Source organism: Pinus tabuliformis, chromosome 2_1 (assembly GCF_031772625.1).
Source record: "Pinus tabuliformis cultivar Carrire ecotype Pingquan chromosome 2_1, CPIR1, whole genome shotgun sequence".
Taxonomy (NCBI): domain Eukaryota; kingdom Viridiplantae; phylum Streptophyta; class Pinopsida; order Pinales; family Pinaceae; genus Pinus; species Pinus tabuliformis.
In genome coordinates this window covers 78,841,372-78,859,451 of record NC_142299.1, presented here as the reverse complement: position 1 = coordinate 78,859,451, position 18,080 = coordinate 78,841,372, and positions in this window count along the sequence as shown.

Sequence of the window (18,080 nt, the reverse complement as noted above, 5' to 3'; positions counted from 1 at the left end):
CTACAACACAATACCTGTAAATCTTAAACCACCTCGGGACTTAGCCTTGATAAAATTTCCAGATGGCTTTGATACCAATATGTCCTACCAGCTCAGGGAAAGGAATTCTCCAACATTAGAAGCAATGCAAAGAGATGTTGTGAGTGTAAAGGCCAATTTACAGGCTAAAAGAGCCAGGATGAGCACTGAAAGAAAAGTGACTTTTAGAGAAGAAACATCAACTTCTGCAACATAAGCCAAAATTGATTCCTTAGTAAGAACTATGGAAAGAATGATGGAGAGAATAAATATAAATGATAGGAATATTCCTAGGGAGAACCCACCTATCCAACAAAACCGAAATCCAAACCCTAGGAGAAACACTCCACAAATCAGACAAAGAGATCAAAGAGGCCTAGATCAACAAATTAGGCCAACATTTCAAGAAAATTATGCTGATGAAGATATAAGTGTAGTTGAAGGAGTTTATTAAAATCAAATTAATTTAATGGGAACAAATGAAGATAATTTTGTTTTTCTTACACAAGAGGATCAGGAATTGTTTTTATTAACTCAAACAGAACTAGAATCTGAAGAATTTGATGACTATAAACATGGATTTGAGAATGCTATCTTAGAATTTCATAGACAATATAACCTCAAGAGCAAGAAAAACAATGATAACTAAAATAAGAAGGATTCTAATAACTCTGCCAAGAAAACTTTAGAGCTTGATCCCAAGAAGACAACTGAAAGCTTTAAGAAAAATGAAAGCAATCCAGAAAGGAGAAACACGGAAAATGTTGCTAAGAAAACAATTGATGTCTCAAAAAAGGTTGTCTAATCTGGAATGCCTACTACAAGTCAACAAACAGAACTGGTAACAAAGGTTGTGGCCGAAAGGACTAATTTCTCAAATTTTCTTAAAATCAAGCACCCTTCAGTATTGAGAATGAAATTGTTAAACTCGAGATCTCTATTCCTCTTACTGAAACAAAACCTATCTGGAATATGACTTTTGATGGCTTAAGTGGTAAAACAGGATCAGGAGCAGGAGTTTGGTTATACAATTCAACAACTAATCAGGTTGAAGGTCATTCTTATAAACTAAATTTTTTGTGCACAAACAACATAGTAGAATACGAGGCATTACTATTAGGCTTGAAGTTGCTTAAAAAAGTAGGTTCTAAAAGAATTTCTGTCCAGGGAGACTCTGAGCTCATCATCAAACAAATTAAAGGACAATATTCTGCAAAACATCCTAGATTGAGAGAATACCGAAATGTTGTGATTGATTTTCTTAAAACCTTTGAAGAGTATGACCTTGCTGTTATCCCCAGGCTGCAGAATGCCTTGGCCAATGGATTAGCTTTTTCAGCCAGCACCTGCAAATTACCTCATCCAAATAAACAATACACAGTTGAAGTGAAACATCATCCTGCAGTGCCTGATAACATGAGATACTGGCAAGTTTTTGGAAGTGATAAGCAGATTGAAAGTTTTCTACAATCAAAAGATGAATTCGAGGATATTAATATAGATTTGGAAGATGAAATAGATAGTCAAACTGAGGTACATGTTGATATAGAGCAACCTGTTGTTTCTAATGGGAAAATTTCTGTAAATAAGACTGTACATAAAACTGAAATACATAAAGATCCAGAAAAAGAAGAATTCAAAGTACTACAACTCAAAGATAATGTTTTACCTAGAGGGCTTGCCCCTTTGGAAGAGTTGTTTGACTTTAATGATGTTTCTAGAAATCCAAAAATGGAACCAACAGGAACAAACGTTGAGGAATGCAACATAGGAAGTGAGTTGAACCCCAAAATCATAAAATTTTCAAAATACTACCTCTTATGGCTAAAAAAAAGTATATAGCTCTGTTAAAATTAGATATTCTAAATGGGTATCCCTTACCTAAGATGGATCACATACTGCAAAGGGTAGTGGGTTCTAGTAGGATTTCCTTGTTAGATGGTTTTTCAGGGTATAATAAAGTTTTGGTACATCCTGATGATCAAGATAAAATTGCTTTTACTACTCCTTGGGGAACTTTCATGTATGTAAAAGTGCCTTTTTTATTAATGAATGTTGGAGAAACTTTCCAAAGAGCAATGGACATTGCTTTCTCAAATGAAATTGGACATTTAATTGTTATTTATCTTGATGACATTATTGTATTTTCAAAAGATGATGAAGAACACCTAGCACATCTAAGAAAAGTATTTGAAAATGCAAAAGTTTGGTATCTCCCTTAATCCCAAGAAACCATTGTTTGGCCTTGAAGAAGGAAAACTTTTAGGCCATATCATCTCCAAGGATGGAATCGGAATTGATCCCAGTAGGATTGAAGGTATCCTTAAAATCAGTCATCCATGAAACATGAAATAACTTCAATATTTTATTGGAAAAAATAAAAATTTTGAGAAGATTCATACCAAATCTTGCTGAACTACTCAAAAATATAACAAACATGCTCAAGAAAGACACTGAAATTAAATGGAATGTTGAAGCCAAACAATCTTTTGATCTAGTTAAGCATGCATTAACAAAAGCTCCAGTTTTAATCAGCCCAGATTTCACTAAAGATTTCATTATCTTTTCTTTTGCATCTGAGCATACTATTGTTGTTGTGCTATTATAGAAAAACAATGAAGGACATGAACAACCAATAGCATTCTTAACAAATCTCTAAGAGATATGGCTTTAAAATACAACATCATGGAAAAATAGGCATTTTCTCTAGTCAAAGCAATAAAATATTTCAGGGTTTACATCTTTTATTCTCGTATCATTGCTTATGTGCCTAATGTAGTGGTAAAAGATATTCTCACATAAAATGGACTTGGTGGAAAGAGAGGCAAATGGATAGCAGTGATTCTAGAATATGATATAGAAATCAAACCCACCAAGTCGATCAAAGGACAGGGATTAGCCAAATTGATGGTTGAATCAAATTTTAATGCATTAGACATCAACATGGTATTTTATTTGGATGATTTTGAGGAACTTGCGACTCCACCAATAGACGAGGCATACTTAAATTCCCCTTGGTATGCATACCTTTTATATGTTCTGTTCAATTTAAATGCTCCTCTTGGATTAGCCAAAACAAAGGCTAGATTTCTTAAATTAAAAGCAGTCAAATTTTGCATTGTTGATAGCACATTATATTGGAAATATGCTGGAGGTGTCTTACTTAGATATTTGTTAAAAGATGATGCTGACAAAGTTATGTAGGAATTCCATGGAGGTGACTGTGGAGGCCATCTTTATTGGAAGACAAGTGCTAATAAAATCCTTAGAATAGGTTACTACTGGCCTACACTTTACCCAGACATCCATAAGATGGTTATTGCTTGCTATAAATGCCAAATCTTTGAAGGGAAGAGAAAATTACTACCTTTGCCCCTAAAACCCATCTCTGTTGAAATTCCTTTCCAACAATGGGGATTGAATTTCATTGGTGAAATTCATTCTCCATCCTCTGCCCAACACAAATAGATCCTAACAGCCACAAACTACTTCACCAAATGGATAGAAGCCATCCCTTCCAGAGCTGCTACTGATTCTATTATTATAAAATTCCTTGAAACCAATATCCTTTCTAGATTTGGTTGTCTTAGGAAACTGGTCATTGATAATGTTGCAGCTTTCAAATCAAAAAAGATGGTGGATTTTTGTCATAAGTACCATATTTATTTGGGTCATTGTTATGAAACCAGCTCAAAAAAAGATAGAAAAGATAGTTGAACACCTTATAAATTAGCCTCTTCGAGGGGACAACCTCCTTTACATTACACAAATGAACAATTCTTAGATGATTTAAATGACAAGACCTCCTTTCTATATATAGGAGTCTAAGGGTCATAATATAATCAGAGCTGACATAACAATAATAATGTAAGAGCACAATAATAACAATAGTGGGCTTCTATGGGGCACAATAATAACAATATGGGGACTACATGGGCACAACAATATAATAAGGGTGTTGTACTAATAACAATAAGGGGTTACACTAGTAGTGTAGGGACCTAACATGCCCCTCTCCTTCAAAAAGTGTTGTCCTCAATGCTTGAGTAGTTCTTGATGCTTCTGTATAAAATTCTTGTCCTCCCATGTGGAATCTTCAGTGGGTAAGTTCTTCCACTTGATGAGATACTCTGAAATTGATCGATTTCATAGCTATCGGGTTCTTGTTTCTGTGACTGCTCTAGGTTCCAATATGATTTTTCCTTCCTCATCAAGTTCTAGCAATATTGTTTGAACTGGGATCTTCTGCAACATTTGAATGAGTGGCCACACTTCTTCGTCTTTCTTCCATTCATCCATTGCTTCATTTATCCCGTCTAGATGGATAATAGAAATAGCACAAAACAATGCTTCCACACCCTCATCCTTTCTTGAGAGTGCATATGCAACAACATTTTTCTTTGATTTTTTGTAGATGATTTCAAAGTCATAACCCAACATATTTGTGACCCATTTTTTATGTTCTTCTAAAGATAATCTTTGTTCTAAAAAGTATTTAAGACTATCATGATCCATTTTTACCTTGAAGTGTCTTCCCATTAGGTAAGGTTGCCCTTTCATAAGTGCATGTAGTATTGCCAACATTTCCTTCTCATAAATATCTTGCTTGAGATGTAGCCATAAAAATACCCAATCGCCTACATCAAAATTTCTTTCACTGCGATATTGATTTTCCTGTTGTTTCATTCGATTCTACACCAAAGTGGTGTTATCCTTTAAAATTTGGAGAACTTATTGTTGATTCTTGATGTGATCTTTCACTTCTTGAATCTTTTTATTCTTGATATGTCCTTCTATCTTGAGAGTTTGAGGAGTGGTAATTTCTTCCAATGCATTACAAGATATGGTCGGATTCATTTCTTGATGCTCGATGTGATCTTTCACTTCTTTAACATTTTTCTTCTTGATATGTCTTTCTACCTTGATAGTTTGAGGAGTCGTAATTCCGGCCAATGCATTACAAGATATGGTCTAATTCATTTCCTCTTTCTTGATGTGATCTTTCACTTCTTGAACCTTTTTCTTCTTGATATGTCCTTCTATCTTGAGAGTTTGAGGAGTGGTAATTCTTGCCAATGATTTACAAGATATGGTCGGATTCATTTCTTCTTTCTCTGGAGTTGGTTCCTAGTGTATATCCTCTTCTTTTGATGTTTCTTGATCCTTTTCTTCCTCCTCTTCACAATCAATATAAAATAATTTCTTCTCAGCACACTTATGACCTTTAATGTATTTGTTTTTTTTTTTTTTTTAACATAGTCAGTTGCTGTATTATATTTCAAAAAAAATAAGGAGGTTGAACTCATGAGGTACATAATGTTATGCCATGAAGTGAAAAGAGGGGAGGAGTTACAGGTTGGACAAAATTCCTCCTTGATCCTGCCTTTTGGGCTTTGAAAAAAACTAAACAAAAATAAATCCTAACAAACTGGAACAACAGAAAACAACATTTACAAAACATAATCAATCTATATTGATGTGGCTGATTTGTCGAGCTGTAGATTCTTCAGGTTTGTCATCTACACCGGCTTGCTTGATGCTTGATGAGCTTGTGGGTACTGCATTTCGCTTTTCCATCATATATTTCAGAATTTCAATGGATTCCTCAGCGTGACTGCACCTATTGGAGAGCTGATTGAACTGCTCTTGCAGCAAAGAAATTCTATGAAGAAACAAATTAATATCAGCTTCGTATTTTTCATTAATGAGGCGATTTTGATTGTCAATCTTGGCATCCAAGATCTTCTGGTGAACACGTATTTGCTCCAGCTCAGCCTGAAGGTCGGCACAGTGGAGACAGACCTCGCTCCTCACCATTGTTGTGGCTAGAGGATGTTGCTGAGAGTGCTGAATAAACCAAGGAATAGACGAGAGACGTTGCACTTGGAGGCGAACTGAGGAAATAAGAGAGATCACGATGTATTGAGGAGTGAACAGAGGTTCAGGGATCAGTTGAGATGCTTTAGTGAAAGCAAGAAGTAAGGGCAGCAGGGAGGATAGATCAGATCGGGAACTCAGGACGATAGGGAAGGGAAATGACAGAATGCGAAAATGGAAGGAAGGGGGGCATAGAAGGAGGGGTAGGAGCACGGAGGGCCCATCAAAGGAGAGGAGAGAAGAACAGAGGAGTTGCGAGGGAGATCACAGGAGCGGTCCGGTGGAGTCAGGGAGGGATGGGCGATTGGAAGTAAATCGGCTGAACAAATGATTGCTAGCATGTGAATGAGATTTTCTAGGAGATGTCGGATCCCAATGCAGATCTTAGCCTTGAAGCAGATCTGAAAAATCTTTGACCAATTCCAAATGTCAGGGTTCTTAGATTTACTGCAAATCTGATTGAAACAATAATAATTCTTTGTCATGGTAAATATTGTTGAGCCTCCACAGCATTGCAGAGAAGGCTGCCCAATGGCCTATAATAAGCTTTGTTGGCGTGGAATTCAGCATGCTTGTTTAGGGTGCGTAGGATATGGAGGAAACACAAATCTGTCATTGTTTGGCCCAAAATTTGACATCGACTGATGGTCTGTTGGAGGAGAACGTTGGGAGATTTCCTGTTCTGAGCCATTAGGCTGATGACTACCGCCGAGTCTCCAAAAATCAGAGTTGTACCTATACCAAGTTTACTGAGCTGGATGAGTCCCTGATATAGGGCCAAAGCTTCTGCCCTATTGTTGGAAATGTGCCCAAGTCCCCATTCATAAGATAGTATGCGATCCCCGTTGGCGTTGAAAATAACTCCTCCTACTCCTGCAATTCCAGGATTTGACTTTGAAGCACCATCAAAAAAGAGATAATAGTTGTTGCAATTTTTGAGCCATATTGCAAACTCTTCTTCCTTTAATCTAATTTTCCATTTAGGATGAACATTGCTATGCCTGTTACTAGCAGTGTTGCCATTCTGGTTACTGTTGTTTTTATCCAGCAAGTAACCAATGAAGTTTCGCTCTTCAACACTGAGTTCAGTGATATCTATGTTTCTTTGGTTCTTAACAGAGATGGTTTCTAGAGCGAGGCTCCTTGCCTTGTTGCAGAGATTTCTTGTGGTCGATTCCTTGTCCTTGAATACTTTTCAGTTTCTAGCCAGCCAGATGTTCCATAACATAGTGTAAGGAAGGGTATCCCAGACCCTTTTAACTATGTTAGTCTTCTTTTGCTGCCATGGATAATTCTTTTTCCATTGATGGAGAACTTCTCCTATGGAGTCCTGATTATTCCAAGGAATATGGTCGGTGTGGGATAAATTTCTCCAGCAGGTGATAGCAAAGGGACAGGCAATAAAGAGATGTTGAATGGATTCTTTGGCAGCTTGACAATTGGGGCAGCGAGAAGGGCCACTGATGCCTCGCTTTTGCAAATTTTCTGCAGTAAGGATTTTCCCCTTAAGAAGAGTCCAAAGGAAGAATTTAATTTTAGGAAGGGCCTCAGATTTCCAGACCGTTTTCCAGTGATTCCATATGGGTGTGGGATGGTTACTGTTGCAGATGTACTGATGGGTAGCTTGGATAGTATAATTAGATCCAGATGGATCCCAATGAAATCCATCTAAATCATTCTTTTTTATAGGGGCTATATTATGAAGATGAGATTGAAGAATTGAGAAACTTGCCTTGAGATCATTGGGAATGGCTGGGAAGGACCACCCTAACCATAATTGGGATTGGGGATCCCACTGGGAAATCTGATCCAAGTGATGGATGCCTATGCTATCAAAAAAGGAGAGTATAGGATTGACTCCATCATGACTATTTATAGGTTGTCGGCCCATAATTTTATCAGATCCAATATTAATATCAGCACCTCCCTTGGGGACTTTAGAAGTGTTCTGGGCCATGAAAGGGATTGCTCTTTTGCATAAACGCCAAATTTTCGAAGAATCTCTGTTAGGAATATCTTGATCTAGAAGTTGCTGCCTTGGGAAGTTTAAATATTTAACTTCCAGCACCCTTTTCCACCAGGCAGAAAGGCCGGTTATAAATCTCCAAGCAATCTTGCCTCCGAATGCTAGATTGAGGAATTTGGGAGATCTGATTCCAAGACCTCCTTGGTCTTGGGATTGAATAACCTGCTTCCAATTAATCAAATTGAATTTCTTTTTGTCATTTTCCCTCCTTGCCAAAGGAATTGGCGGAGGATGACTTCCATTTTATAGTGAAAAGAGGTCAGAGCTTGATGGAGAGAGAATTGATATAAAGCCAGAGAAGAGATACCTGATTTGAGTAGGATGAGGCGACCAGCTAGGTTGAGCCAAATGGAGCCCCATTGTTGCACTTTTCTCTTCATCTTGTCAATAACAGTATCCCATACTTCTACCTTCAAAGGACCTACACTCACTGGCATGCCCAAATAGGTGAAGTGAGTCCAGTCATAGTTACAAGAGACTCCAAAGGTATTGGCAATATTGTGAAGGACCTGTGTTGTAGTATTCCATCCATAAATGCATGGATGGAATACCTCAGAGTACCTCATATATTTGTCTAAAATAAACTTGAAGCGCCGGGCTATTATAATGGAAACTCCTCCAATTAACAAGGTGTCATCAGCAAATTGTGAGTGATTTATATTCTTAACTCCATTCCCAAATTTAATGCATGTGATGAGGCCAACCCTTTGATTGAAATCCAACACTTTGCTAAAGGATTCAGCCATCAAAATAAAAAGATAAGGTGAAAGAGGGCAACCTTGTCTAAGACCACGGGATGATTGGAAAGCTTTTCCTGGTCTGCCATTAACAAGAGGGGAGATCCAAGGCCCAGAAATGCAAGCTTTGATGAGGTTTAGAAAGACTGCATCAAATCCCATCTTCTTTAAAACAGCCAGGAGGAAGGAGTGCCTTACTCTGTCGAATGCATTAGCCAAATCGAGTTTAAGAATAAACCCTTTCTCGTTTCTAGATTGACTCGAATGAATAGCTTCTTGAACGAGGAGGATAGAATCAGTTATTTGTCTATTGGCCAAGAACCCCCCTTGGTTTTAAGAGATGAGAGAAGGGGAAAAAGGATTTAAGGTGAGAAGCAAGGATTTTGGTCAGGATTTTGTAACAAGAGTTGCAGAGGGAGATGGGCCGAAATCGAGCAAAAGAAGAGGGGCGATTTTCTTTGGGAATGAGAGCAAGATGAGTGGCATTGGTGTAACCTCCAATTTTACCCTTTCGTTGGACCCATTTGAGCATTTTGGTCAAGTCCTTTTTGATAACTCCCCAAAAGGCTCGATAGAAACAGATGGGGAAGCCATCTGGGCCTGGAGCTTTATCAGGCTGAAGTGTCCAAATTGTTCTTCTTATCTCCTCCTCATCAATCTCCTTGTTCAAACTATCATTCATTTCCTTGTTGATCTCGGTAGGAAGATATTGAAGCAAATCTATATAGTCCTCTTCTTCTTTTGTTTCAGTTAGGAGATCTCGGTAATGGTCTGTGGCAACCTTTCGAATGGCATCTTGTGTGTTTTGTCAATTGCCCTCAGCATCTAAGATAGAGCTTACATTGTTCCTTATTTTTCGAGCGGTGGTCTGCTTGTGAAAAAAAGTTGAATTCTTATCTCCCCCTTGCAGCCAAAGTTGCCTCGACTTTATCCTCCATTTTAATTCCTCTTCTCTGTTTACATGGCACAGCTGTAAATAGAGATCACTTTCTTGCTCTTTGTTCTCCTGGGAGAGGCCGTGCTCCTCTATTATTCTTTGTATACAATCTAGATTGTTCTTGATCTCCTTTTTTATCTTCTCGGGCTCCTTATAACTAGTTTTTGCCCATTCTTTTATAACCTGCTTGGTTTTTCTTAGCTTGGTTTCCCAAATGAAACCAAAAGACCCTTCCACATGCTGGTTCCAAGTGTTTTTTACAATCTCTTTGACTACTGAAATACAGTTCCAGAGGGAATTGTACTTAAAAGGAATGGGTCTGAGAGAGCAGTGGGTTTCCAGAGTGAGGGTTATAGGATAATGGTCAGAAGCTAAAAAAGGAAGGATGCCAATATACCCAAGAGAGGAGGAGAGAAATGTGACATTGATTAAAATTCTCTCAAGCCTTTCCATAATGTTGCCTTTGCCCAACTTGCGGTTTCTCCAGGTATACCTTCGATCTTTTGGAGCAACATCAATGAGATCATGGTCTTACATAATGTTTTCTAAGTGAGTTCTATAGGGATCGGGGGTGAAACTACCTCCTCGTTTCTCATTAGCATGAAGAATAAGATTGAAGTCTCCTCCAAAAATGATGTTAGAGTTTTCTTCTGCATCTATGTTGGCTTTAAGATCATCCCAACAATGCTCCTTATCTCTAAAATGATTAGGAACGTAGATATGTAGATGATTGTAATTTGTTTATCTACTTTGTTTTCTAAAACAGTTTTGATCCAGTGCTGATTAACAGTTTCCAATCTATAGTTCCATGTGCTTTAGTTCCAGAGAGTTGCGATTCCTCCGGAGGATCCTCTTGATTCACTGATGCTGCCTTTGTATTGCCTCTGCTGTTCAATAATTCCACTCATTTCCTGCTAGCCTTGCTTTGTTTCCTGTAACAAAAGAATTTATGGTTTCTCACAATGAATAAGATCTCTTAGGGCAGTAACTTTGGAGGGGTGCCCTAGTCCCCTACTATTCCAAGACAGAACTTTCATCATTGGGTGTGTGGGGTATGGAGAGGTGCTCACCCCCCTTGGTCCTTGTGAACTGCCTCTTTATCATATTGCGCTAGAATGTAAGATTCTATGGGGTTCTAGATACCCATTGCTATATCTTTCTGTGCATTCTCATCTCTATGCTGCTTAGCAGATTTCCTACCCGGCCCAGGTTTCTTATATGATTCACTGGAAGCTCCATGGTCTTTGGAGGAACTCCTGGTAATCCTGATAAGGGGAGGATCAAGGGAAGTCTGAGAGGAGATAACCAGAGGAGGAGAGGATTCAGTGGCATCAGTTTGGATCAAGGGAGGGGGAGAGGGATCCTGGGGAGGAATTTCAGGAGGGGATAAAACAAAGAAAGGATTGGATGAAGAGGGGGGTGGAGGTTGAGAGAGGGGGGGGAGGGTAGATAAGGTAGGGGAGGAAGAAGAGGGGCGGGATGCATTAGAGGCTGGAGGGCCTGCTTTAGGGGGAGCTTTGGACATGGAAGTCGACTTCTTTTTCTTAACTGTTTCCCATTGTTCTTCTTGTGAGCCATTCTCAACATCAACAAGTTTAGTGTAGCGGTTGGCAAAATGGCCATATTCATGACATAACTTACATTTGAATGGAATCTGCTCGTAATCCAGCTGTTGAATATGGCTCCAATCATCCACTTTGAGTTTGATGGCTTCAGGGAGGCCTTTTCCGAGGTCCACTTCAACATAAATCCACGCACATGCTAGCATGTTATCTTTTGGCTTGCTGCGATCAATGTATTTTCGATTGCACGAACCAATTCATCTCCCCAGCAATGAAGAGGGATGTGAGGGAGCCGGACCCAAACCAGAATAGCACTAGGAACATCTAGTTCAGGGTCAAAATCTAGGGTCCATTTATTGAGATACAGGCCTCTGAAATCCATGAAATAAGGCCCGTTCCTGAAGATTATGTCCTTATCTTCTTTGGATTCAAAATGAAAGGTAAAGTACCCCTTCCCACAAAATCTAATGGATATTTTGCCTTGAATTTTGTCGGACCAGTTCCTTTCAACCCATCTTTGCACAGTCTTTGGAGATGGCCAGAGGCTTGTGAATTGACCAATGATTCCTTTTTCTGCTAAGGAAAGGGTAGCCATGCAGTGAAGGGATGGAGGTAAGTTAACTTCTTGTAACACATCCAGCTTTTTAATGAACTTGGATACTGCTGGAAGAGGGTGTTGCGGAGGTAGAGACTTAACTAGATCAGAGAAGGCTTGATGAGGATCAGCCACCTCCGGTGGATCATCCAGAGGGGCCATGGCAGGAGGCCGAAGGCTAAGGCTACCACATGGCTGGATGACCTAGAGGAGGTAGCATGGCGTGAGCAGCAGTGATTCTCCAAACCTCGTTTTCTTCAATCTTTAATGTATTTGTTATCACAATTGTAACAAAGTCCTTTTACTCTTTTTTCTTCCAATTGTTGTGGTGTCACCCTTTTATGTTGTGGAAGGCTAGGAGAAACAACACTTTCATCTTTATAGTTGAGGGGTAGAATTCCTTGTTGACATAATTTTTCTTTCCACTTTTCTTTCCAACCTAAATGCTTTCTCCAATGAATCAGGTTCCCAAAGACGAACCTCATGTTGAATGTTATCCTTTAAAGTCCTTATGGAGACATCAATACTCTGCTTCTATGGAATATAATTTTCCCTTATATTCAATTTTTGAAAGTCCTCAATGTGCTCTACCATTGACCACTTTTCTTTGAGATTTATCAATTGGCTAAAGAAGGTGTTTCTCTTTGTATCCTCATAATGTGCTATCATTTCCTCCATGAAAATTGACCACGTAACAAGTGTTTTACGAGAACAAAGCCCTTTATACCATAAAAAATGATCTGGTTCTAAATATGAAGATGTAATACGTACCTTTTGTAACAGTTTCACCTCATGTGGATCAAAGTATTGCTCCATCTATAGTATCCAATTTACCAGATCCTTGCCATCAAACTTCCTCATATTGCCTTTTCTTTATTTTAGGAGCTCAATCTTGAAACGACTGTCACTCTATAATTTCAGATCTTCTAGTTCTAAAATCGTGACCTGCAGTAGCCCTCTATGTCCTCTTTCTAATGCCACTAGTCTGATCAAAATTGGATTCTCCAAGAAATAGTTATGCACAATCTCCCAAGATGACCTGATTATATACCTTTTCAAAAGAGAGAACTTTTATGAAGTTCCACGTGTCACTATTTTGACCTTCAAATCTGAAAGATATACACAGAAAACTACAATCTATCCTCTTTCTATAACTTCTTACGAAATTTCAATCTGATGCTCAAAGAGAAAGTTATGATGATTTTCCCAAGGTCACCTATTTAAGATGTAATTTGGGAGTCTACAAAAACTCTTACTTGCTCATATCGTATATCCGAAAATATAGCGAGGCAAGATCTGAAATTACGACTCACTGTTTAACAAGATTTCTTCTCAAATGGGTTTTTTCTTAGCTTCTTAAACGGTGCATAAAAAATTTATAGTGAAAATTCCATGAAGACCTATTTGGAGCAGTGAAACCCTATAATCCAAAGCTTTGATACCAAATGTTATGAAACCAGCTCACAAAAAGATAGAAAAGATAGATGAATGCCTTAGAAATCAGCCTCTTCGAGGGGGAAACCTCCTTTACATTACACAAATGAACAATTCTTGGATCATTTAAATGACAAGACCTCCTTTCTATATATAGGAGTCTAAGGGGTCATAATATAATCAAAGCCGACATAACAATAATAATGTAAGGGCACAATAATAACAATAGTGGGCTTCTATGGGGCACAATAATAATAATATGGGGACTACATGGGCACAAAAATATAATAAGGGGGTTGTACTAATAACAATAAGGGTTTACACTAGTAGTATAGGGACCTAACAGTCATTCCACAGCTTATTACCCTCAAGGTAATGGGTTCGATGAATCCTCCAATAAAGTTTGGTAAACATCATAAAGAAGATACTGGAGGACAATAAGAAGTCATGGCACAACACATTGATCTATGCATTATGGGCTGAGAGATTGACTACAAAGAAATCAATTGGCATGTCCCCATTCCAACTGGTTTATGGGATGGATGCAGTTTTTCCTTCTTCCATGGAAGTACCAGTTATGAAGATCATGCAAGGAGATACAAAGTGAACCAAATGATATACAAAGAAGGATGTATCAGACAATTCAATTGCAGCAGTCCAGAGAAGAGGTATACAATAGAACTCGGGTTATCCAAGAAAACATAAAGAATTTTTTTATAAAAGAACAAAAGATGATGATTTCAACCTAGGAGATAAAGTGCTAAAATGGGACTCAAGAAGAGAAGACAAAGGGAAACATGGAAAATTTGAAATTCTTTGGAAAGGTCCATATATTATTTCTGCTTTTAGAGGGAATAATGCATTTTTTCTCAAAGAGTTGGATGGAACAAAATTGCCAGAAGGTCCTGTCAATAGCAGGATGTTGAAGCATTACTTTTCTTGAGTACACAGATTTCCTCACTCCATTGTAAATATCACAGTATTTCAGGTTTTTGACAAAAAAGAAATCAAATTGAAGATAATGTAGATTTGAAGGATTCAAGGCTACAGGTCATGTGTTCTTGACACTTCAAGCTGAGAAGTGCCATCCCCAGCTAGAGCCACTGTTAGGGTCCTATAATTTATAGGATCTCAAGGTGATTGAGTATTTCACAATTTGCAGATTTCAAATTGTTCATAGATTTCAATATTCAATTGATTTCAAAAAAAAAAATGAAAAGAGGGTATATATAAAAATAAAAAAATAAAAAATAAAAACCCAAATGTTGTTCAAATCATACAGTCTAAGCATGATTGAAAAATTTTCAATTTATGTTGATAGGGTAGAGAATAAAGATCCGCCAAACAGTTTAATATTGGCAAATCAGTAGCTAGGTAGAAATAAAATTGGTTCAACTGTTTAATCTGGACCAATGGGAGAAATATGTGATAGAGTAGGTTAGAAATGAAATAAAAGAGAAAGGGTATGCAAGTATAAATGCACCCTGCAAATGAAAAAACAAAAAATGCTAGATTATAAAATAAGGGTAGGTATATTGAGAAAAATTTCAAAAGGAAAAGGACATGATAAGCTCTTTAAGGCTTGATAATATACCTCAATGTTTTTTCCTAATGTCAGGAATAGAAATCAAAAAAGAGAAAAGGGTCTTATATCATTTTCCCTAACCTTATTTTATATCCTATATCCCTATAGTCTACCCCCTTATTTATTTCCTCGCCCCACCACTCACTCACCCGTCACATCCCTCACTACCCACCACTCACCTTTCATTTGATCTCCGCTCACTCCATATGATCTGACGGCCGGTGTGCTTTTCCGGCCCCACCTCACCCTCCGAAAGTTAATCCCGGTGGGGGTCTGAAATCAGTGGTTTCAAACCACTAAAGTGTTGCGCTCTCACAATTTCACACCCCCCCCCCTCATACCTCTTACCACTCCCAGGGCCCCCCGAAAAATGGCTTATGCTGTTAATTAAACCACTATGTCGTTTTGACCGTTTATCACTCCCGCGACCTCACGATGCCATCCCGTCCCATCCACCTATCACCTCCATTCCCGTCATTGTGCATTCAATTGGCTGGACCGTTAGCCAATGGACCCACGCCAAGTCAGACCAATCCAACGAGAACACTCCAAAGTTATAAAAGCGCCATTTCATGCCATTTTCAAATTTTAACTAGCTATTAGGTGTAATTCAGAAAATATCAGGTATACACAGAGAGTGCAGTAAGCACACTCCGACAACAATACAATTGCAGAAGGATTTATTTTTCTGTAGTAATCACATATTCCCTTTCTCGAATCCCACTTCTGGTTTATTCCCTTTCTTTCTCCCTCTCTGAATTCTCATTTCTTCTTATCCCCTTCTATTACAAATTCAACACAGATCAGTATTCAGAGGTTTTTCTCGGAAGATAGTCATGGCACTCAAGAAGAAAGAACAAGAGGTATTTAATCCAATGGTGTACCCACCATTGGATTTGGATCACATACCACTTGCAAATAGGGATTTTAAGATACATGAAACACTCTCAGAGTTTGATTTATTCGACATATATTGTTGGTGGGAGGATAAACTTGTGGAGGAGATGGATGACATAGGCCTCTGGGACACTAATTTACCTTTTTATATTTTTCTAAAACACACAGTTGCCCAGAACTGATCAGGAAATTCCACTCATGCTACAATCCACAACAAAGGGCAGTGATGGCCCCAACAAGACATATATTGTTTACCATCGATGCCAAGTCTATTATGCAAATGATGCAGGCTCCTGTTATTGAAGGAACTACTCCCTTTCCCCATGAGATTCTCACTGAAATGTATCAGAAACTAGATTTTTCTAAGAGAGCCAAAACCTTAGAACTCTTCATGACTGAGAAAACACCTCTGTCAAACAAGAATCCTCCTTATTCTTCCTCTGTTTTACCTGACAGAACTAGACACATTGTCACTTTTCTTTCTTATTTACTTGGCTATTATTCAGATCAATGGCTTGATGAAGCTATCATAGCTTTCCTGTCTATTCTATCAACAAAATCCAAGCCCTCTGTCCTCTTCAATTTTAGCCAATTTTTAGCAGATGCCATTCATGAGCAGTTTGTCAATTTATTCACAGAGGAAGTGTTTCAATACTCCTCAGTTTTGGTGTATATGTTTGTTTATTTTCAGGCAGACAGGTTCTAGTTTACAATGAGCAAGATGAATGAAGAAGGTGAACCCCAATCCATGAGTTTCTGGAAAACATTAGTGATGAAAGACCAAAAGGACTTCAGCTACAATACATTTGTAGAAATGTTTTTTCACCCAGCAATGAGCCTCCTCAGTGGGACTGCAAAACCCAGGATTAGTGAAGAAATTAGAAGGATTATGCAGTTGACAGACCAAGCAAGAATAGGTGATTGGTACTTGTACCAAAATTAGACTGAATTAAGATTATATGGTTGTGATTTGGCCCCTTATAAGCTGCCAAAGTTCCTCCCCATGAGGATCTTTGCACTTGAATACATCAGACAAATGATCAATGTAGATGAAGTGCATTTTGTAGCAGCCAAGAAAATGTCACAATTTAGGATCAAATCCCAGATTGGTCCTTTCATTTTATCCCAATTTACAAGACCGACACTACTTACCAGTTTCCTCCTCGTGCTGATTTGCAAAGATTAAAACTACCCCTCGCACCGTACAGAGCGACTGAGCCCTTTTACAGTCATGCTGATCCTCTTTTGGAAGGATTTTTAAATAAGGAGCCAAAGCTTCCATGTCTAGAAGCTTCGTAAAGGAAGTCTGGTAGATGGTTGTGCCAGATGGAGCCGAGGAAGTCATTTTGGGATCCTTTCCCCTATTATGATGGAACAAACTCAAGAGATAAGACCTTCTCCCATGATGAGAGGAACCATCCCCCATCCATCCAAGCTATATAAACCTCTCTTTTCCCAAGAAAAAGCTGGTTGGAGTTTTGGAGTAAGTTTGAATGATCAACAAGTCATAGCTTGTAGTTTTCTAGTGTATGTTTGAGGGAGAATAGTTTGTTTTGGTTTGGTTTGAGACTAGAGGGAAAGAGGCCTTAAAACTTTCATTGTTGAGGTTATCCATGAAGTGTTAGCAGAAGTGTGGGAACCCAGATACGTCGGAGGAGACCAGCAACGTCAAGGCACCAATTGTAATCTCTTTCTGATTTATATAAATGAAACTATTGATTGATTTCCTACATGAAGTGTCATTTTACATCTTTATGGCTTAATGTTCCTTGACCTCTTAAGTAGTTTGAATATAATATATTGTATGCTATCACGTTTGTTGTTGTTTTTGTTTGCTTGTTTCAAGTATTCGAAGGAAGGAAACGGAAGATAGCTGGAGTGAGGAAGCAGGATCATCACTAAGTAGAATAGCATTCTAAGAGGTAGGCCCTCTTAATTAGTTCTTTCTTAAAGAGATTTTCCATAGATTTTTTGTTTTTGGCTAGACCCGCCCTCTTGGGCTAGAGGAATTGTTTGTGTCCGCACTAAGAATTTACCTGCACCACATGGTCCGTGGACTTTGAGGCGCAACACTGGAAATGCCAAAGAAGGACTTAAGGGACCTACAAAATAAAACCTTAGTTTGTGTAGAAACTACTCACACCTTTGGATTCCTGCACTCAAAAGAAATCTTTTGAAATGAAATCATAAACACCAATCCTACAATCTATCAACAATTAGAAGAAAACCTTGAACTATAAACAACTGGAAAGTAAGCCCTACTTGAGGAACAATCCCTAAATGTTGGAAATTGACAAGAAAACCCTAATTACTGGTAAGTAAAGAACAAGCCCTAACTACTAATTAGTTGGAAACCTAAGAATTTGACTATTCATTAATTTAGCAATTCCAAAGGAAAACCTACCTCACAAT